The sequence below is a fragment of the Panthera uncia genome, chromosome B4 (genome assembly GCF_023721935.1).
Source record: "Panthera uncia isolate 11264 chromosome B4, Puncia_PCG_1.0, whole genome shotgun sequence".
Lineage (NCBI taxonomy): Eukaryota > Metazoa > Chordata > Mammalia > Carnivora > Felidae > Panthera > Panthera uncia.
This window is the reverse complement of record NC_064809.1, coordinates 132,551,591-132,573,298: the sequence shown is the minus strand read 5'-3', so window position 1 is coordinate 132,573,298 and position 21,708 is coordinate 132,551,591. Positions and strand designations below refer to the sequence as shown.

The following is a 21,708-nucleotide window of genomic DNA, read 5'->3' as shown; positions in this document are numbered from 1 at the left end:
CCCTCCCCCGCTCATGCTCGCTCTCAAAACTGAATAAACGTTAAAAAAAAAAAAAAAAAACTTAGGATGATTAACACGCATACAACCCTCCACCCAGCTTCTTCCCAGCACGCCCAGGCTGTGAGCTGCTGGGGATACTCCACTAAGGGTGACATTTGGTCCTCCTGTTCTCATGGAGCTGCAGGCCAGTGTCACTAAGCACAGAAGGGTAGCACAATCTCTTTAGTGTCCCGAGAAAATGTAAACTGGGGTCCTTGCTCAGAGGCACTGGCAGAAAGAGAGGAAGGGCTGCACCTTTGATGAGGTAATCAGGAAAGACTGCTCAGAGGAGGCAGCATGGAACCGAGATAGGGAAGAGATGACGAGTCTGATACCCACATGCCCCCAGGGACTGAGCTAAGTCTATCATCACTCCTTTTGTTTCAGGCCTCTCGCCATCCCATAGAGGGCCTCACAGGATCCCTGGTGCTTGCAGAAACATCCTTGCCGAGGTAGTTCCCACCAAAAAAAGGGGGGGGGGGGTGGGGAAAGTCACCTGGCAGCCATCTTAGAAGGTTGCTGAAACAGGTTTCTTGCCCAGAGGGCGTTCTGAGGCCCTGGCTGAAAGCCCACACCCTGGAAGCCAGTCTCCCCAGATGCTTTAGACACTTTAAACCAAAAACAGGCAAAAATAAACTTGTACCGCGTAAGGTTGGTAAAGCTCAAGCGGCCACAGCCAAAGCCATCAGTGACAGTCCTGTGACCTTGAGGTTAAAATGGTGGGAAATCCCCCAAATCCTGGAGCGGGAAGGGAACGGTGGTAAAAGCTGAAGCCACGGGCAAGAGGGGCAGCACCAGCCAGGTGCTAAAGCTGGGATCCAGACCCAGCTACAGCCTCAGACAGACCATTTAAAGAGCCAGTGCAAAAACCACACTAGTAAACTCCTACGATGTGCCACTCCGAAGAATCACCCCAAAGGCATGCCCAAGATAAGTAGAAATAAGGTTGAAGTGTTCACTCTAAGGGAGGCCACTGACAGCCACCATCACTTGGGTGGGCGTTCCCCACACCTGGTGGGAAGCCTCGCAGACCCATTTCACAGAACGGGCAATCTGAGGCTCAGAAGGCCGAGGGGCCCGTCTAAGACAGACACCGTTGGAAAGTGGCCGGGTGGCGAGTTCTGGCGGGGCTTCCAGACGACGGCTCTGGGCTTTCTGGCTTGACGGCTCGCAGGCCGCCTCCTGGAACCAACTCTCCATGCGCAAACGAGGCCAGCACAGAACTCCCCGTGCGCCCCCCTCCTCGCGCGGGAAGGAGAAAGCTGATAAACCTCCCTTCCTGGGGAGCTGGAGCGCAGCTCAAAGACGACCCGCTCCAGGGCCCGGCCACGGTAGGTGCTGGGGAAAGTGTTACAACTGCAGCCGCAGCAACAACGTCCCGCCCCCGCCGCCGCCCCCCCCCCCCCGGGGTGGCTCCTGCCAGCGAAAATTACAGTAACGATTAACGGTTTTACAAAGCGGTTTCGCGCCCAGGAGGCCGGGGCTCGTAGCGAAAGCGAACCAAGGCCGGCGCAAACCACCCCTCCCCACACACACACCCCAAGCGTCCCCGGCCTTGTTTTGGCCGCGCGGGGCTGGCGGCGGGACCCCTCCGGGCCACCGGCTGGACCGCGCCCGCGGCCCCTCCAGCGGGTCTGCGACGCCGGCGGGCGCACCTGTGCAGGCGGAGGGCAGGTGCCGGGCGGCGGCCGCGCCCCCGCTCCGCGCGCAGTTCCTGTTCCGGACTTCCCCGCGGCCACAATAAAGCCCTTCTCCGGCCCCTGGCAGGTGCGCGGCGACTCGGGGCGACTCGGGGCGCCCCGGGTCCCGGCGGGGGCCACCGCCCGACGCCATCTTCCCGGACTCCGGGTGGACACCGGGCCGTGCGGCCGGGGGCTGGCGGTCCCGCGCTCCGGCCCGGTTCGCGGGCGGTGAGAGCCGGGCCCCGGGAGGCCGAGCCGGTGGGCGGTGCGGGGCGACGGGGTATCCGGCCCTCGGGGCGGGGCGCGGGGGAGGGGGCGCCCCATTGCACGGAGGCGGAGACTGAGGCCCGCGCGGGCTGCGGCTGGTACAGTCGCCGGCGGGGGCCTGGAGACCCCGCCAGAGAGGGTGCGTTACGCAGCCAGCGTCCCGAAAGTGACACACCGACAGCTGCCCGGGACGGAAAATTCCTGGGCACAGGTCCCCCACCTTCCAGCCGCTCTCTGAGCGCTCACCTGCCGGGCTCGGGCTTGGCGCGGGGGGCGCAGGGCAGAGGGGCTGGGGCCACAGCCGGGGCGGCAGGGCTCGGACTCACCTCGAGTCGGAGGTGGCGGCGGCGGCGATGGTGGCGGCGTCCGGAGCGCTCGGGCCGGGAAGCGTATTGTCTGCGGCCGCCCCGGCGCGCGAGCGTATAAACCGCCGGGCCCCGCCCCGGCCCGCCCCCGGGGCCGCCTCTCCCGTCGAGGAGCTCGGAACCCGGGACCCGGGTCCCAGTGGTAACAGAGCTGCTACAAGTGTGATGTTTACTTGTTTGCTGCCTGCCCGCGGCCGTCCGCAAGCTTGTTTGGCGCGTGCGCCGGTTCCCCGCACGGCGGTGCGCACAGCGGGCCCCGGGGAGGATTCGTGGGCCAATCCACTGGCTGAATTTGGGTGTTACGACCCAGGATCCTTGCAGGGATGGTCGCGCTTCGCCCTCCACGCGGTCCTAAGCGCTCGGTGCTGCTTTTTCGTGCCCATTTTACCAATGAGGAAACTGAGGGTTAGAGAGGACCAAACGACTGGCTAAAGGGCAGTGGAAATCCTGAAATATACATGCTTTCCGTGCTAGCAGTTTCGGGAGTTGGGTTTTGGTTTGCTTCTCTCAATTTTCTTCATTGTGGTAAAATACACATAACAGAATTGGCCATGTTGACCATTTTTAAGTGCACTGTTCAGTGGTATTAAATACATTCATAGTGTCCAGCGATCACCATCACCCATCTTGTAAAAGAAGCTCTAGACCCATTAAAAACTCCCCTTTCCGGGCTGGCTCAGTGGGCAGACCTAGGGACTCCTGCTCTCCGGGTCCACGGTTCGAGCGCCGCTCTGGGTACAGAGATTGCTTACCAAACAACAAAAACTTCCCCATTCCCTCTTCCCCCAGGCTCTGGGACCCACTTGGGATTAGGTATTTTTGAACCTGTTTCACAAATATGAAAACTAAGACCGGTAGAAATAGCATCAGCAGCATCCAAGGCTGGGCCTTCCCACCCCACTCCTACCTGCACCATCGCGGCACCCCCCATTCCCCTGCTGCCTTCCAAATGGGAGCAGCCGGCCCTGCCCTGGGGCTCCTAGGCTGGGGAGAAATGGGGGTGGGGGGGCAAAGCCCCTATTGAGGGAGGAGAATCTGAAAGGTTCTAAGTAGGGTGGGACTCAGCCCTGGGGCCGGTTAGGGAGGGGTAGGACCGGTCCCAGAACTGCAGCACAGGAGGGTGATGGAGGCAGAGAAAGGCAGAGGTCGGGCCAGGATTACAAAGTAACCGCTTTTCCAAGAACACAACAACAAGGCTTGTTTACGAGTCTCTGAAGGCAGAACTGCGGGTCCAGGGGAGCTCCCCTCCCCCCCTGGTTCTGCCGTTTGCTACCGTTGGGGCCCCCTGACCCCTTCCTCCCACTTGTGGAGTGACAGGCAGTGATGCCCACTTTTCCTTCAGTGTTATCAGTGAAATGGGCTGACCCCACCCCACACCCGGCAGGGCTATAGGGAGGATCGGAGGAGATAATGATCTGTGACCACCAACAGATAATCCTTAGTAAACAACAGAGCTCAAGCTTCAGGGGCCCCTCTCTGGGGGCTCTTCTGGCCTCTTACATTTTGTAATCCTCTGAGGACCCCCAAATCCCATCACCTGTAAGCCCCACAAAGACTGGATCATCCCAACCTTCTCTGAGAGCCACAGGCTGCCTTGCAGGAGTGAGGAGGCCTATAAAATAGGGGCCCCTCTCCAAATGCCTCACTCAGAAGGAAAGTAATGACACAGAGGCTGGTGGGCCAAAAAGATCCGATGTGCTGGAGAATACCTCCAGAGGGGCTTTGAGGCTGAAGGTGCAGAGGCCAGGCACATAGTAGGTGTTAAACAAACATTAGTGGAACGGATGGAGGAGGAAGGACAGAGGAGGGATAAGTGTCCCCGAAGGAGGGGTATGTAAAAATATTTGCTTTGCGAGGTCCTAAAACAATATGCTGAGCCAATAGATGAGAAGGAGACAAAAGCTTTTGAATAAGAACTGGGCCTGTAGAGGGACTCCTGGGCGGCTCTGTGGGTTAGGCTTCCCACTTCAGCTCAGGTCATGATCTCCTGGTTGGCGAGTTCGAGCCCAGCGCCTAGCCCTGCGTGTCAGGCTCTGCGCTAACAGCTTTGAGCCTGCTTTGGAGTCTGTGTCTCCCTCTTTCTCTGCTCCTGCCCTACTCATGCTCCATCTCCCTCTCTTAAAGATAAAAAACATTTAAAAAAAATTTTTTTTTAAAGAGGGGCACCTGGGGGCACCTGGGTGGCTCAGTTGGTTAAGCGTCCGACTTCGGCTCAGGTCACGATCTCGCGGTCCGTGAGTTCGAGCCCCGCGTCAGGCTCTGGGCTGATGGCTCAGAGCCTGGAGCCTGCTTCCAATTCTGTGTCTCCCTCTCTCTCTGCCCCTCCCCCGTTCATGCTCTGTCTCTCTCTGTCTCAAAAAAAAAAAAGTTTAAAAAAAAATTGAAAAAAAATTGAAGAGGGGCACCTGGGTGGCTCAGTTGGTTAAGCGTCCGACTTCAGCTCAGGTCATGATCTCATGGTTCATGGGTTCAAGCCCCGCATCAGGCTCTGTGGTGACAGCTCGGAGCCTGGACCCTGCTTCGGATTCTGTGTCCCTCCCTCTCTCTCTGCCCCTCCCCTGCTCACACTCTGTCTCTCTGTCTCTCTCAAAAATAAACATTAAAAAACATTTAAAAAAATAAACAATTTTTTTAATTTTGTTTTTTTATTTTTTAAAATTTACATCCAAATTAGTTGGCATATAGTGCAACAATGATTTCAGGAGTAGATTCCTTAATGCCCCTGACCCATTGAGCCCAACCCCCCTCCCACAACCCCTCCAGTAACCCTCTGTTTGTTCTCCATATTTATGAGTCTCTTCTGCTTTGTCCCCCTCCCTGTTTTTATATTATTTTTGTTTCCCTTCCCTTATGGTCATCTGTTTTGTGTCTTAAAGTCCTCATAGGAGTGAAGTCATATGATATTTGTGTTTCTCTGACTAATTTCACTTAGCATAATACCCTCCAATTCCATCCACGTAGTTGCAAATGGCAAGATTTCATTCTTTTTGATTGCCCAGTAATACTCCCTTGTGTATATATACCACATCTTCTTTCTCCATTCATCCATCGATGGACATTTGGGCTCTTTCCATACTTTGGCAATTGTTGATAGTGCTGCTATAAACATGGGGGTGCATGTGTCCCTTCCAAACAGCACACCAGTATCCCTTGGATAAATGCCTAGTAGTGCAATTGCTGGGTCGTAGGGTAGTTCTATTTTTAGTTTTTTGAGGAACCTCCATACTGTTTTCCAGAGTGGCTGCACCAGCTTGCATTTCCCCCCCTCCAAAAAACCTTTTTTTTAAAAAGAGGGGCACCTGGGTGGCTCAGTCAGTTAAGCGTCCAACTTTGACTTGGGACATGATCTCACGGTTCAGGAGTTCAAGCCCTGCATCGGGCTCTGTGCTGACAGTTCAGAGCCTGGAGCCTGCTTTGGATTCTGTGTCTCTGTGTCTCTCTGCCCCTCCCCAGCTTGTTCTCCCTCCCTCCTTCTCTCTCTCTCTCTCTCTCTCTCTCTCTCTCTCAAAAGTAAAAAAAAAAACTTAAAAAATTTAAAAAAAATTGGGCCTGTAGAAGGCCTTGGCTTCCTTTTAGTCCAAGAAAAAGCCCTGGGTTAGATGGCAAAGGATAATAACAGTAATGAGAATGCTGGCATCCACAACCATCTGTTCTGTCCCCCTGTCCCAGGGCTAATGACCTTTTATTATCCTCTGTCATTCTTAGGACTGCCTGATGCAGCAGGAATGAGCATCCTGGTGTCACAGACACCAGAGCACCCACAACGGGTCCCAGAGCAGGCAAGAGAGAACTTGTGGCCCCATTTTACAGATCAGGAAACTGAGGATCTAAAAAAGGAGGCTAGTGGCGCCCCACTGGCTCAGTCGGAGGAGTGTACGACTCTTGATCTCAGGATGCTGGGTTCGAGCCCGGGGTTGGGTGTAGAGCTTACTTACATAAATAAATAAATCTTAAAAAAAAAAAAGGAGGTCAGTTGCTGGAGATCACGCAGCCAGCCTTTGTGTGCAGAGACAGTTACAAGCCCAGGTCCTTTCAGTGCCCTTTCCACCCCTCCACAGCTGGGCTTAAACCTCCTGGGCCTCAGTTTCCCCTTCTCCATAGGGATTTGCTGGCCTGTCCCAGGGCCATCATGCCATGAATCCTGCTCTCTAAGAGAACACCACGACCTGGTGGGGCAGCCCCTTCCTTCCCAGGGAAGGTCTCCATCCCAAGGAGCTGCCTCCAGGGGCCTTGGGATCCTCCAGCCCCAGCCGACCCCTTCTCTCAGCAGTTTAGGGGTCCACTATCCAGTAGATCCTCTGGCACCAACTTAGGGTTGAGTATTGTCCTTGATATGACTTTTTTCTGGATCATTCATTTAACGAATATTGATTGTCACCGTATGCCAGGCGGGGTGGTAGCTGATGGGGGTCTAGAGTCGACACATTCTAGCAGGACATTCATCCAAGGCGGGGGGCTGGTGGGGAGACAGGGGCGAGGAGGGCTGGCCAAGTGTGTCTGCCAAGTGCCAGCCTCAGTGACCAGGGCCCAGGTGGGGGAACCGGGCATCGGTGAGATTTTCAATGGTCCTGTCTTCCACTTGCCATCCCAGACTTTTGGCCTCGCCTTGGGACACCTTATCTGGAAAGTTCTCCCGCTCTGAGAGGCTTCGTAATATCAGGAGGGACCCATCAAAGGGCTTTGCTGTTCTCTCCTGACTTGTGCCTGAGCTCCTTGCCAGGAGGCTGTGGAGAGCTCTGTGGGCTGGGCGTGTTCCTGGGTGATTTCGTGTCACCTTCATGTGCTCCTGCAAGGTAGGTCTCCCCACTGCACAGACGAGGAAACTGAGTCTCAGAGAGGGGTCCTAAAGAGTCCGAGGACACCTAGCCAAGAGATCGGAAGACTGGGGCTTGAACCTTGGTCTCTCTGTCCCATCTGACTTGGGGGTCTGTAGCAAGGCATCAGGAAGTCTGTGAACCCCTTCAAACGAAGCAAAATTTCAGTTGGGGTATTTGCCTTTTCCAGAGAGGGAGCCTGCAGCCTGGTGAGTGAGAAAGTCGAGAACGGGGACTCTGGGATCACTCAGCACTGAGGCTGGATCCTGACTCTATAACTTGTGTGGCCTCGGGCTGCTGAGGAAGTGGAAGCAAAGGAAAACTTCAGTGCCCGGCGCACAGCTGGAGGTCAGGAAACCCAGAGGCTATTACTGAAGGAATCCACTTGGCATGTTCACCAAAGAAACTGTATCTCGGAGGTACAGCTTCTATTAAACGAGAAAACACACTTTTACAAGTCAGTGCGTTCACTACAATCCCACATCTTGAAAATATCCTTAGAGAAAAGTCTGGGAAGAAATCTAGGACTGCAGAACGGGAATAGTGGTCATCTCTGGGCATAAGGATAACTGGTATGGTTTTCTGCCTTGTGCTTTTCTGTATTTTCCAGATTTTTTTTCTCTACAGATGTGTATTGGGAATCAAAATTTTTTTTTTTTTTTTTTTTTTTTTTTTAGGAAGAGAAAGAAAACTGTTTGGTCTTGTCTCAGACTGGAGCTGAGCCAAAGACAAGGGGCAAATCTATAGCTCCAAGTGAGATAAAAGCAGGACAGAAGAATCTAATGGATCTCAGGCAGAAAGCTCCGGGCCTCGGGAGAGGGAAAACTGAGTCAGGCTCCTTAGAGAAGACTCGAGCATATCAGGAAAGTCTTCCTGGAGGAAGAGGTCTTTGAAGGGCTAGATTTGAGAGCCAGAAAGGGCTGGATTTCGACCAAAAGGGAAAGATGAGTTTGGTCCTATGGTCTTGTGGGTACTGGGGGGGCCGATGGAAGGGCTTTGAGCAGGACTAGATCTTTAGGAACTGGACCCAGCAGCCACATGAGATGTTATTGGATGGCAGATGGAGCCTGGGGTCTCTGAGAGTGGCCAGGGCTCCTGAACTGGGGGGAGGGAGGGCATCCCAGCTTCCATCCAACTAGTAGAAAGACCCAGGTTACCCACCCCCCACCCCACCCCCCCGCAGCTGGCCAGCAGGGTCTCCTTTACTTTGCTCTGCTCATCTGGCCCAGACTATACTGCAGTCCACAGTTAGTGTGGCCCCCTATGGATGGACCTCTTGTGAAGCCCTTGGGAACCTCATGACATTCCCATTTTACAGGCCAGGAGACTGAGGCTCAGAGAGGCCAGCTGAGCTGTAGGATAGGGAGGTGCCGTTGCACTGGGATGAGGGGGAGGGGGCTCCCTTCCCAGCTATGTGAGCAGGAACTCACCTACTGCATCCGAGCCTGTTTCTCTCACTTTGCAGGGAGTGGGGGACAGTGACACCCAGTTGTGAGGACGGCAGCGGGTGCCTGAAGAGACCGTCATGCCATGACTGTCCCAGGTCACTCAGCAGCTGGTGGGGCTACTGCGTCCCTTGTTACCTGTTTTGCTCTGTCCTTCCACGACACCTTCTGCTGTCGCCCGTATTTATTTACAAATGTATTTGTCTATTGTCGGACTCCCCGCTCCCCACTGAGACTGAGCCAGGCTTGGTTTGTTCTGGGCAGAGCTCGAGGGTGGGGGCTCAGTCAGTACTTGCTGAGCCAGCAAATGCATTGAGGATGAGCACCTCCGGGCTTGTCTGTTTTGAGTCAGTTTCCTCCCTGTGTCCTTACATCATTTCTCCCCCAAGAACCACATTTTACAATAGTTTCTATGGCAGCTCGCAGCTTCCTCCCTCTTCTTTAAGTGAGGGTGGGGGGAGGAACTGCCGCTTTACAACCTGGGGAGTGGGGTATGTGTGTGCATATTCACATGTTGTCTATGGAGCTGTAGGGGGGAAGATGGGGACATTCTCCAGATACCTCCGGGGGTTGGTCCCCCTTGGAGTCCAGTGACATGGTGGGGGGGGGGGGGGGGGGGGGGGGGGGGGGGGTTGAACCTTTGTGCAGGGGGGAGTTTCCCCGGGTCACTGGGTTAAGAGACACATCCCCACAGGCTAGCCCTGCCTGGAATTTCTGGGGAGCAGGTACAGGCAGTCTCTACAGGTCACCGTAGGGCTGTGTGACCATGCATCTGTGGGGGCCCCGGGGCACATGAATCTGGAGTCCGGGCTGTATACAGCCCATAGCACTTGGCTTCTCTGGGAATTCAAGGAAGCTTCAGGAATGACCGAGATCAAGGTCAATGGCCAGAACCAAGCATCTGTCTTCAGCTGGGGAGCCGCTGGAGATTGAGGGAAGGTGGAGGTGGGGAAGGGTCCCTGGGTGCCCAGAGCCTGGAGCCAGATACTTCTCCAGGCCCTAGAGAGGCCTTAGGGGACAAGAGTCAGGGGTAGTAAGAGTATTTTTGAAAGTCAAGGCTGGTTCTTAGCTGCTTGAGTAATGCCTTGGAAACCCAGAGAGCTTAGTTACCCCCTCAGATCTCTCCCAGGGGTCTGGCGCTGGCCTTCTCACGGCCCCGCTAACTCACCTGCTCCCACACCGGCATCCGCCAGTCTCAGCTGACATCCCGTCCCAGCTGACGGCAGCCCCGTCCTTCCAGGTGCTCAGGCCAAAGACCTCAGAGTTGTCCTCGATGGTTCCTTCTCTTACACCTGCCACCTCCTTGAATGTGGGCCAGGTTCAACTCCCTCCTCCCCTCCTCCCTTCTTCCCTTCTTTTCTTCCTGTAAACTCTACCCCCAACGTGGGCCTGGAACTCACAATCCCAAGATCACGAGTCGCCTGCTCTACTCACTGAGCCAGCCAGGGACTGATTTCCAGGGACTAATTTCTAATGTTTATTTATTTTTGAGAGAGAGAGGAAGAGAGACAGAACATGAGTAGGAGAGGGGCAGAGAGGGAGACGCAGAATCCGAAGCAGGCTCCAGGCTCTGAGATGTCAGCACAGAGCCCGACGCGGGGCTTTAACTCACAAATCACAAGATCATGACCTGAGCCAAAGTCAGATGCTTAACCGACTGAGCCACCCAGGTGCCCCTCGGGGGACTAATTTCTAATGAACAGAATTTGGCAGAAATGATGCTATAGGATTTCCAAAGCCAGCTGCCAACAGCCGGCGCCTTATAAGTGCCCCTGCCCTCCAGTGGACCCTCAGGTTGCATTCGCCCAAGGCACACATCTTCCCAGGGCTCTCTGTCTTACAGAGTAAAAGCCAAAGTCCTCAAGGCCCTACCTAACCTAGCCCCATTTTACCTTTTTGGCTTCATTTTCTTTTCCTTTTTCTTTTTTTTTAATGTTTATTTTTTTTATTTATTTATTTATTTTTTTTTCTTTTTAAATTTTTTTTTCAACGTTTTTTATTTATTTTTGGGACAGAGAGAGACAGAGCATGAACGGGGGAGGGGCAGAGAGAGAGGAGACACAGAATCGGAAACAGGCTCCAGGCTCCGAGCCATCAGCCCAGAGCCCGACGCGGGGCTCGAACTCACGGACCGCGAGATCGTGACCCGGCCGAAGTCGGACGCTTAACCAACTACGCCACCCAGGCGCCCCTTAATGTTTATTTTTGAGAGAGAGCGCGCACATGAGCAGGGGAGGGGCAGACGGAGAGGGGGACTGAGGATCCGAAGCGGGCTCCATGCTGACAGAAGAGAGCCCGACGCGGGGCTCGAACCCACGAACCACGAGATCATGACCTGAGCCGAAGTCAGAATCTTAACCAACTAAGCCACCCAGGCACCCCTTGGCCTCATTTTCAACTACTCCTCTCATTGCGCATTTCATTCCAGCCACCCTGGCCTCCTTGCGATTCCTCAAACGCGGGTTCTCGGCTGCCTTGGGCCCTTTACACGTACTCCTCTGCCTGGATTGGTCTTCCATTAGAAATCTGCAGCTTGGTCCTCTGATCTCCTTAAATCTTGGCTCAAACGTCACCTTTGTCAGCAAGGCATCCCTGACACTCCCACCTAACCCTGCAATCCTTGGCTTCCTAGAGTTCTTTACGACTGTCTTGCATTTATGACCTCTTATGGGCACTATAGTTCTCAATTTTGTTTATGGTATGTCTTCCCCAACTGGCATAAAAGCGCCACAGGGACAGGGAACAAGGCTTAACTTGGAGTCGGCATTCGGGGTGCCCGGGTGGCTCAGTCGGTTGAGCGTCCGACTCTTGGTTTCCGCTTAGGTCGTGACCTCACGGTCCGTGGGCTTGAGCCCCGTGTCAGGCTCTGTGGTGACATCGCAGAGCCTGCTTGGGATTCTCTCTCCCTGTCTCTCTGCCCCTCCCCCCACCTCTCAAAATAAATACATTTTGAAAAAATTGTTGAGGGGCTCCTGGGTGGCTCAATCGGTCACGTGTCTGACTTCGACTCAGGTCGTGATCTCACGGTTTGTGACTTCAAGCCCACATCAGGCTCTCTGCCGTCAGCACGGATCCCTCTTCGGATTCTCTGTCCCCCCCCCTCCCGCCCCTCCCCCATTCGTTCTCTCTCCCTCTCTCCCTTTCAAAAATAAATACACGTTTTAAAAAAGTGGTGAGATATCTCTTCTCACCCAATGGGGAATGTTTCAAAAGCACGAGGTAACTGAGTGAGGGTGAGTGGTGGAAAGTGGCCTTGGGCCTTCCCGATTCGTGGGGGGTACACACGGGCTCCATGAAGACGCGAGCTGCTCACCGCTATAAACACAGCGCCTGGGACCGTATCTGGCACAGAGTAAGTGTTCACTAAAAATTAGAATGAACGCATGATTAAACAGATCTTTCCAGAGAGTAATTTGGCAATGTAGAACAAAAAAACTTAAGAATGTGGGGGCTCTTGGGTGGCCCAGTCAGTTGAGTGGCTGACGTCAGCTCAGTTCAGGATCTCGCAGCTCCTGAGTTCAAGCCCCACATGGGACTCCCTGCTGTGCGCACAGAGCCTGCTTCGGATCCTCTGTCCCCCTTCCTCTCTGCCCCTCCCCCTGCTCGTGCGCTTTCTCTCTCTCAAAAGTAAATAAACATTTAAAAAAATATACTTATAAGAAAACCCAAAAACTTAGGAATGTGTATTCTTTGGGGGCCAACAATCCGAATTTCAGGAATTTTCTTGCAAACATAGTTAAACTAGTTGTCACAGGCGAGTGTGCAAGCACGTTCACTGAAACTTGTCCGCTCCCTCCCGCACCCACGCCGTGTGGGGGAGGCGGCACACAGACAGATATGTTTTCTGTTCTTATGGAGCATATTGTCCCGGGAGTGAGAGAGAAGCAAGAGGAAATCAAATGGGAGAGACAACCTAAGTCCCCATCATCCGGTGATAAAAATGCCGTGCTGTGTAGCTGTGGGTCTACACGTCCTGACGTGGAAAGGCACCGCACCTCGGCTGTGCTGAGTGAGACAAAAAATGTTCTAGGGTAAAACGTATCACGGGAGTTGACTTACGTTGAAAAATATTTTCCCCCTTCACAAAGATGGCACCAAAGGCGAAGAAGGAAGCCCCTGACCCACCCCCGCCCCCCGAAACCAAAGCCCGAGCAAAGGCTTCGAAGGCCAAGAAAGCAGCGCTGAAAGGCGTCCACAGCCATAAAAAAAAAAGAAGATCCGCACGTCCCCTACTTTCCTATGGCCCAAGACACTGCGTCTCCTAGGGCAGCCCAAATATCCTGGAAAGAGGCCCCCTAGGAGAAACCAGCTTGACCACTATGCCACCATCAAGCTCCCCCTGACGGCGGAGTCAGATAGGAAGAAAATAGAAGACAACAACACACTTGTGTTCATCATAGATGTCAAGGCCAACAAAGCACCAGGTCAAACAGGCTGTGAAGAAGCTCTATGACATTGACGTGGCCAAGGTCAACCCCCGGATCAGGCCCGATAGAGAGAAGACGGCATATGCTCGACTGGCTCCCGACCATGATGCTTTGGATGTTGCCAACAAAATGGGGATCATCTAAACTGAGTCCAGCTGGCCAAATCTAAATATAAATTTTTTCACCATTAGAAAAAAAAAATTTTTTTCATTTGCCTTGAAAGGTCTGTAAGGAACATTCTAGAAGGTCAAGAGTGGTTAATAAGTGCAGATATTATCAAGTGTTTTTTTTTTCTTTCTCTTGTACATTATTTGCAAGTTTTCCAATGAAGATGTATTATGTTTCTGGCCATAACACTTTTTAAATGTTCATTTATTTTGACAGCGAGAGTGGGGGGCAGTGAAAGAGAGAGAGAGAGAGAGAGAGAAAATCCCAAGCAGGCTCCAAGCTGTTAGCACAGAGTTCAACGCAGGACTCGATCCCACCAACCGAGAGATCATGACCTGAGCCAAAATCAAGAGTTGAACGCTCAACCGACTGAGCCACCCAGGCGCCCCAAAACAATAACTTTTTAGTAGATATTATGATGAGTGGAAGGAGCCAGACATCAGAGAGAACATACTGCACAATTCCACTTGGGTGACGTTCAAGAACAGGCAAAACTAATCTATGGAAATAGAGGTGAGACTATTGGCTAGGTCTCCAGGTGGGGGTGGGTACTGGCTGGGAAAGGGCATGAGGGAACTTTCTGGGGTGGTACAAATGGTGCTCACGGGGTACGTACCTATGTAACCATGCGTCCAGCTGAACGCTTAAGATTTGTGCACTTTCCGGTATGTAAATGAAAACTCGATACTGGAAAATAAAATTAAACAACACAAAGCACAACGCATCAGACTTAAAATAGCCAGGAGCAAGGATTCTAATTAAGACCCAGATGCCCGGCTGCCAGGAGTACTTGGTGGGCGGAGCCCATGATGGGAACCCGAGGGGCCCCCTTTGCTGGTGACAAGGGTCGTATCACAATTGAAAACAGAGCCCGTGCATTTCAGAGCAGATTAAGGAGGCTTAACCAGCCGGGCCACTCAACTCGTGCCACAACAATTTAATAGACACGTGTTCGGGCCAAAAAAACCAAATGGCCCCGAGTGACCAAAATAACCTAATCTCATGCAACCTGTCAGGGGGACAGAGAACAGGCCTCCGCTCCATCAGACAATTCCAGGAATCCAGGGTCAGAGAGAAGGTGATATCTGCTCCTGAAGCATTGTGGGGGCCTTGAGCCGCAGGCCGTGGACATCCTGCAGCGACGGCCACCGCTGTTCGATGCCAGGAGCAGGTTCAAGGCCCCAGGTTATCACTCAAGTCAGGTCTGGCGAGAGGGACCTGGCCCACATGGCTGCAGGCAGGAAGGAGCCCCGGTTCTGCAGAATCTCCTTTCACCCAGAAATAACATCCCTTCTGACAGCTCAGTTTATCAGTGTGATAGCAGATTTTTTCAAAACAATAACAGCGGTTTCTACGGCTCACATGCCCACAGTCCACAAGGATGGGCTGGCCTGTGGTGTCAGGGCAGCTGCTGTCCACACCTCTTCTCTGGGGGGAGGAGGCACCCTTTGAAGGACCTCTCCCAGTCTGGCTTCCTGTGGTCTGTAAGCTCCGAGAGGGCAGGGCCCGGGTTCACTTTCCCTCTCCTGCACCCCGCACCCCGGACCCTCTGTAGATCTCTGATTTACAAATGAGGGAATGTCCCTTCACCATCCCTTTCTGTCCTCACGACAACCTAGGAGGCAAACAGGGCTGTTCCCATTTTATAGAGGAGGAAAATGAAAGAAGGAGGTGATGCGGGCCACTCGAGCGGGACCCCGTTTTTCCCTCCAGGCCTGCAGGTTTCCCCGTCTCGGGACTGCTAACCACAGCTGTCCCAAACGCCCCTGCTCCAGCCTCGAAAAGTGAGGAGGACCCCGAGAGACCACAGCATTTTGGGAATTTTTCTTTCGTAGAGAAATAATTTTTCTTTTTTTTTTTTTTTTTAATTTTTTTTTCAACATTTTTTATTTATTTTTGGGACAGAGAGAGACAGAGCATGAACGGGGGAGGGGCAGAGAGAGAGGGAGACACAGAATCGGAAACAGGCTCCAGGCTCCGAGCCATCAGCCCAGAGCCTGACGCGGGGCTCGAACTCACGGACCGCGAGATCGTGACCTGGCTGAAGTCGGACGCTTAACCGACTGCGCCACCCAGGCGCCCCAAAATAATTTTTCTTCTTACTTAAAAGTTCTGCAGTCTCGTCCTCTCTTCTGAGGAAGTGTAGGTGTCACCATTTCCCCCACGAATCATGAAAGAAGTACAAATCGAATCAATAAAGATACTGCCGAGCAATCAAGCCTTTGATGACCACAGGGGAATGGGGAGCCCCGTCTCCTTGGGCACTGGGACTGGGAACACACAGAGGTGCAGCCTGGAGGTCAGCCCGGTAAACATCTCAAAGCGTCTACGACCCAGAAATTTCACTAAAGGACACTCAGGGTAGAAGGAACAGCGTGAGCAGAGGTATGAAGGCTGGAGAGTTGAAGCACAGACGTTTGACCTGGCTCTTTGTTTCCAGAAGGAGGGAGCTGCTAGCCAAGCCCGGTGGCAGGACGGATCACCCCCATCAAGGACTGGGCTCAGCACTCAGTGAGCCAATGATCCTGGCTGGAGGAGGCCTGGGCCTGGAGCCCACTGGGGGGCGGGGGGGGGGGTGTGTGTGTGTGTGTGGAAACTGACCCCTCAGCGTTTGGCCAGTGAGGGCCTGCGTTTGGCCAGTAAGGGTTTGTTTTACTTCTCCAGTGCAATCCGGTGAAATTTGTGTCTAAAGCCCATTTCACAGATGAGGAAGCTGACTTCAGTGAGGCTTCAGCAACAGGCCTGAAGTCATGATGCAATTAAAAAAAAAAACAAAAACAAAAACCAGTTTGCACTCAGGTGTGTCCAATTCCCGATTTCAAGGTCATCCATTCGTGCCCAAACCTCCCCGTGGCATCTCCACTGAGCAGTGAGACTCTGGGAACAACACGGGGTGTCAAAAGCCCTGCCCTCAGGGGACTCAGCATCCAGAGGGGAGGTCGAAAATGGGAAAAAGTATCCAGCTAAAGGCTTAGGGGCCTGAATCCTCCTCTGATAATGTGGGTCTTTTTGGGGGGATGGGGTTGGGGGTTCGGGGCAGGGGCAGAAATGGAACCCAGCACAGCCCACTCAGGCGCACGTGCTCGTTTTAGGGCATCTGCCCAGAGTTTTCTACAGGTCCTGCGTCAGGTCTGTGTTGGCCCCAGATGAACTGTGGGGCCTGGGCCAGCCTCCTCACCTCTGCCTCAGTTCCCTTCAGTGCTGAACGGGGGTAACTCTGAACCTCGGAAGGCCGTCGCAGATATCGTGATGTGAATAGGGGCTCAGATTTTCCTGCCCGAGGCCGGGTGGCTTAATTCGTTGGTAGGAACTTTTCTTGGGTCTCTTCACCAACACCCGGTCCCTCCTTGCCACCTGCAGATGCTTTCCTCCTCACTCCCTCGTCTGGTGCAACCGCCTCTGGCAGTCTGAGGGGGTGAGGGGTCAAGTGTGTGGGGGCCGGAGGGAGGATCGAGGGCTTATTACATTAGGGTCCATACGCTCCCACGGTTTTGTTAAATTCCATCTCGTCAAAAGCACTGCAAGGCGAGGTGCGTGGACCCTTCTCGATGGAGAAACCAAGGCCCAGGAGCCCTAAAGGCCGAGCTCAGGTCCAGAAGAGATGGTCAGGTTCGTACTCAGACCTTTTCTTCTGAGAGAGAGGGGCCCCAGGGCTGGGAGAAGTCTGGGTATTTTAGACGCGCGCTCATACAGGGAGCTGTTCTTTTCTTGGTCCTTCCCAGTCCTCACTGGCCACCTTCCGTGGCCAGACCCATGCCAGGCCCCCGGGGGGCACAGCCGTGAATAGCCACAGGCGGTCGGAGAGGGAGACAGGTGATCGGCCAGCCTCCTATGATGGGCTCCCTGACCTCCAGCTGCACTTCTCGGCCTCCACCACCCACGGCAGTCGCCCGCACACCCCGCCTTCCCCCACCGATGGTGCACAGCCTGCCTGCCTCCAGCTGCCCCAAGACAAAGGGCAGCAAACTCGGAGTCCCCCAGACCTGGGCTCAGATCCCCTCTGGCACCAGCTGGCTCCCTCCATGGTGCAGGTTTCCCCATATGAGCAGTACTGAGCAGGACAGGATACGAATGTGTGCGGTTGGCTCACGGGCACTCAGAAGTGGGGGGTGGGGGGGGGCAGGACCCCGGCTCTTGGGAAGATCAGCACCCCATCTCTCTCACTGGCTTTGTGTCTGTCCTGGGCCTTAACATGGGACGGGGGGGAGCATTTCCCATGAATCTGAGATTTGTCTGGAGAGAAGGTTTGGACTCTAGACTCTCTCTCAACCCCCATCCCAACCCATCAAACCTCAGTCCTGCCATGGGGTACACACACACACACACACACACACACACACACACACAGAGTGTGGTCCTCATCTGAGTGCTTCTCTTTCATTAATAATGAATGATAATAATAATAACAGGAATGATCATAGAAACCGCCCCCCCCCCCCGCCCCCAGGCCCGGCTTCTTGCTGGACTGTTCCATGCGGCCTCATTGAACCTCACAACCCCCCAGCTGGTTCTATTTTAAAGAGGAGGAACTGAGCACCCGAGAGGCTAAGAATTCAAAACCACAGCTTGTGGGCGGCTTTCCGGGATATAAATTGATTCTTTTGTCATTGTTTTTCCTCTACTGCTGACTAAACACCTACTCAGCCTTACCTGGTGGAGGGTCTGAACACCTGGGGCCCCCCCAGGGCTGGGGGACAGTTGGGGGATCCCAGCATGAGGGCAAAGGGGCGGGGTCCCTGCAGGCGCAGAAGTGGATGAGAAGGGAAGGACGGGTTGGGAGAAAGCGGGGCCCCCCACGGAAATGGCCCACCCAGCTGGCTTTGAGGAGTGGCCCTTGCCTCCCACTGGCTCCAGGCACTGAAGATTCTAGCCAGGAACACAGAAGTGCAGGGAGGGCATTTTCATGTCTGAAAGGCCCTCTCGGGCCCACAACTCTGCTGAATTGTCTCCACCCTCTGCTGTGTCTACAAGCCGCCCGGGTCACCTTAGCTAGATGAGGCTGACGTGGCAGTGTGACCCAGGTGTCGCCAAAACCCTGTTCTTGTGTTTATTCCCCATTCAGCTACCCCGTGCCAGCCCTGACTTGGGGACGGGAGGAGGCTGGGCCCAGCTCGCAACAGCCCAGGCTCCTGGACGGGGCCCCGTGGCATTCTAGGCCCTTCTGGCTACCCCTGGGCCAGGTTCCCTGCTGTGTGCCAGGCCTGGGACAAGGGTCATGAGATAGGAAACCGAGGTGCCCAGTGGTTATGTTTGCTGCCCAGGGTTGCACAGCCAGAGAGCTGGCAGGACTGAGATTTGAAGGTAGTTCTGAGCGGGGTGCCCGCACTCTGCACTGAGTGTGGAGCCTGCTCGGGATTCTCTACCCCCCCCCCTTCCCCCTCTACTCGCGCTTGCTCTCTCTAAAATAAAATAAAAAATGTTTCCTTTTTTTTTTTTTTTAACATTTATTTATTTTTGAGAGACAGAGCAGGAGCGGGGGAGGGGCAGAGAGAGAGGGAGACACAGAATCGGAAGCAGGCTCCAGGCTCCGAGCTGTCAGCACAGAGCCCGACGCGGGGCTCGAACCCACGAACCGCGAGATCATGACCTGAGCCAAAGTCGGACGCCTAACTGACTGAGCCACCCAGGTGCCCCAAATTTAAAAACTTTTTTTAAATAAATAAAAGAGAGGAAGGAAAGAGGACAAGGGGGTGGAATGAAGGCCTCCAGTGACAGCCTCCGGGAGGCCAGAAGTCACAGCCCCACAGAGCCTGTGTGTCTTCTCTTATACACGACCTGGTATGTTTGTATTTATTCATTTACTTGCCGATCATTCCTCTGCCCCACGGAATGTGTGTTGTCCCCACCGGAGCCAAGCATGGGAGAGGCGTTCGGTAATTATTTATTGAATGAATTAATGTTTGCTTTTTTTTTTTTTTTTTTTTAATTTTTTTTTCAACGTTTTTTATTTATTTTTGGGACAGAGAGAGACAGAGCATGAACGGGGGAGGGTCAGAGAGAGAGGGAGACACAGAATCGGAAACAGGCTCCAGGCTCTGAGCCATCAGCCCAGAGCCTGACGCGGGGCTCGAACTCACGGACCGCAAGATCGTGACCTGGCTGAAGTCGGACGCTTAACCGACTGCGCCACCCAGGCGCCCCTAATGTTTGCTTTTTAATGTTGGTCATGACCCTCTAAACAGAGCTCACAGCCCACCAGGGGGTTGTCTCCCAGTCCTGGGCAACTACCAAGAAAGAGACTATTCTTGAGAGCGTTCTTTCCAGTGGCAGGAGTGGGGGGAGGCAGGGAGGGGGGTAGGCAGGGGCTCCCTGCTTTCAAACCCCTCCCCATCTCTGTTCTCATCATTTCTGAGCCCCCAAGGACTCCACTCCTTTGGCCCCAGGCCAGGCAGCCTGCCCTCAGGGCTTCAATCCCTCCCCCCCACCAACGCCCTCCCTCTCCGCCTCACCACCTGCCAGAAGTGGGCACCACAAAGCCAGAGCTGGGCCCTAGTATGCAGCCCCTCTCCATCCTTGGTAGGTGCCCAGTCTGGGTCCGGGTACTCTCACCATCAAGCCCATGGCCTCCACGCTGCAAGGGGCTGGCGTGGGGGTGCTAGAAACACCGGTGAGCCAAAGCCCGAGGGTGGCCCTGGGGCCGCTGGAGGCTCTGAAGGTGGGGCAGTGCCTGGCTAGACCACAGGTCTGTGCCTGCTGCAGGACAGGGCCTGCGGGTCTGTGAGAGCCTGGGCCCTGGGTGGGTGGGTCGCTGGGTTCCACAGTAGCATATGGAGCCACTGGGGACTCACGATGGCCTCAGGGAGCAAGGCGCTGGGGCTCCTTCAAAGTTCTCGACTGTGCTTTCCGCTGGCACCTTGACAATGGTGAACAGACCTCCTTGGTGGCAGCGTGACCATATTTAAAAAATGGAAATATACCCATTAGGATGACTGCTATTTAAAACAAAAACAAACCTGGGTGGCTCATTATGTTAAGCATCTGACTCGATTTCTGCTCAGGTCATGATCTCTCGAGCCCCGCATCGGGTTCTGCACTGACGGTGGGGAGCCTGCTTGGGATTCTCTCTCTCCCGCTCTCTCTGCCCCTCCCCCGCTCACACTTGCACACGCGCAGTCTCTCTTAAAAAAAAAATAAACTTAAAAAAAATAAAACAAAAACAAAGGAAAAAATATAGATCAGCGAGGATGTGGAAAAAATTGAAATCCTTGCACCCTATCGGTGAGACTATAAAATGATGTAGCCACTATGGAAAACAGTACAGCAGTTCCTAAAAAAAAAAATTGAAGAAGTATCACGTGAACCAGCAAACGCACTTCTGGGTAAATATCCAAAAGGATCGGGAGTAGGGTTTTGGAACAGATATTTGCACACCCACGTTCACGGCAGCATTATTCCCAGCAATCAAAAGGTGGAAACAACCCAAACGTCCATCCACTGATGAATGGATAAGCCTAACGTGGCTTGGACATACAATCGAATATCATTCGCCCTTAGAAAAAGAAGAAAATCTTGACACCGTGCTACAGGAGGGATGAAGCTTGAGTGAGGACATTATGCTAAGTGAAATAAGCCAGTCACAAAAAAGACAAATGCTGTATGATTTCACTTATATAAGGGCCCCAGAGCCTTCCAGTTTGCAGAGACAGAAAGTTGAACGGTGGTTGCCAGGGGCTGGGGGGAGAGGGTAGGAAGGGTCATCGTTTCGTGGGTGAAGTTTCGGGTTCGCGAGCTGATGAGGTTCTGGGGATTATACAGCAACGTGAATATACTTAACACGGCTGAGCTGTGCACTTAAAAATGGTAGATGGTAAATTCTATGTTCTATGTATTTTGCCATCACTTTTTTTAAAAAGCGGGAGGGGGCGCCGGGGTGGCTCAGTTGGTTAAGCGTCTGACTCCGTTTTGGCTCAGGTCACGATCTCGTGGTTTGCGGGTTTGAGCCCCGCATCGTGCTCCGGAGCCGGCTTGGGATTCTTCCTCTCTCCCTCTGTCTCTGCTCCTCCCCTACTCGCACTCTGTCTCTCTAAATAAGCCAACAAACAAACAAATTTAAAAAAAGAAAAAGTGGGAGAACACCACTTGCTGGGCAAGACTCTTGCGAGGGTTCGATGAGGGGCGTTCTGGCCAGTGTCCTGCACACGGTGGGTTGGGCTTTGTGGGCTGTCACCTGGGCAACTGATGCTCCCGCAGCCCCACAGCTGGCTTAATGCTACTGTAACTGTTAAAATGCTTCATAATTTTTGCACAAGAGTACCTGCGTTTTCATTTTGCACTGGGTCCCTCCAGTGATGGAGCTGGTTCTGGCCCTCGGCCCCTAAGAACCACAGGAGCTGGTGGTTCTTAGTAAGAAGGACACTTGGACAGACTTTGTCCCTACTTCTGTGCAGGAAGAGCTCAGTGTAGGGGACATGGATGGTGGGGGTAGAGAAGGGAATCAGGGCCACATGATGACCTCTCGGGGCGGGGGGGTTGAGAAGCAGTGGGGCCACCTGCGGAGAGGG

At 53.7% G+C, this 21,708-nt stretch overlaps 1 protein-coding gene and 1 pseudogene across 2 annotated transcripts in view; both read left to right on the top strand.

Annotated features, from left to right (window-relative positions):
* Nucleotides 1-21,708, top strand: part of TTLL1 (TTL family tubulin polyglutamylase complex subunit L1) — a 267,977-nt gene that overhangs the window by 210,129 nt on the left and 36,140 nt on the right. The gene's annotated exons all lie outside the window — the stretch shown is intronic.
* Nucleotides 12,286-14,080, top strand: LOC125919670 (60S ribosomal protein L23a-like; annotated as a pseudogene).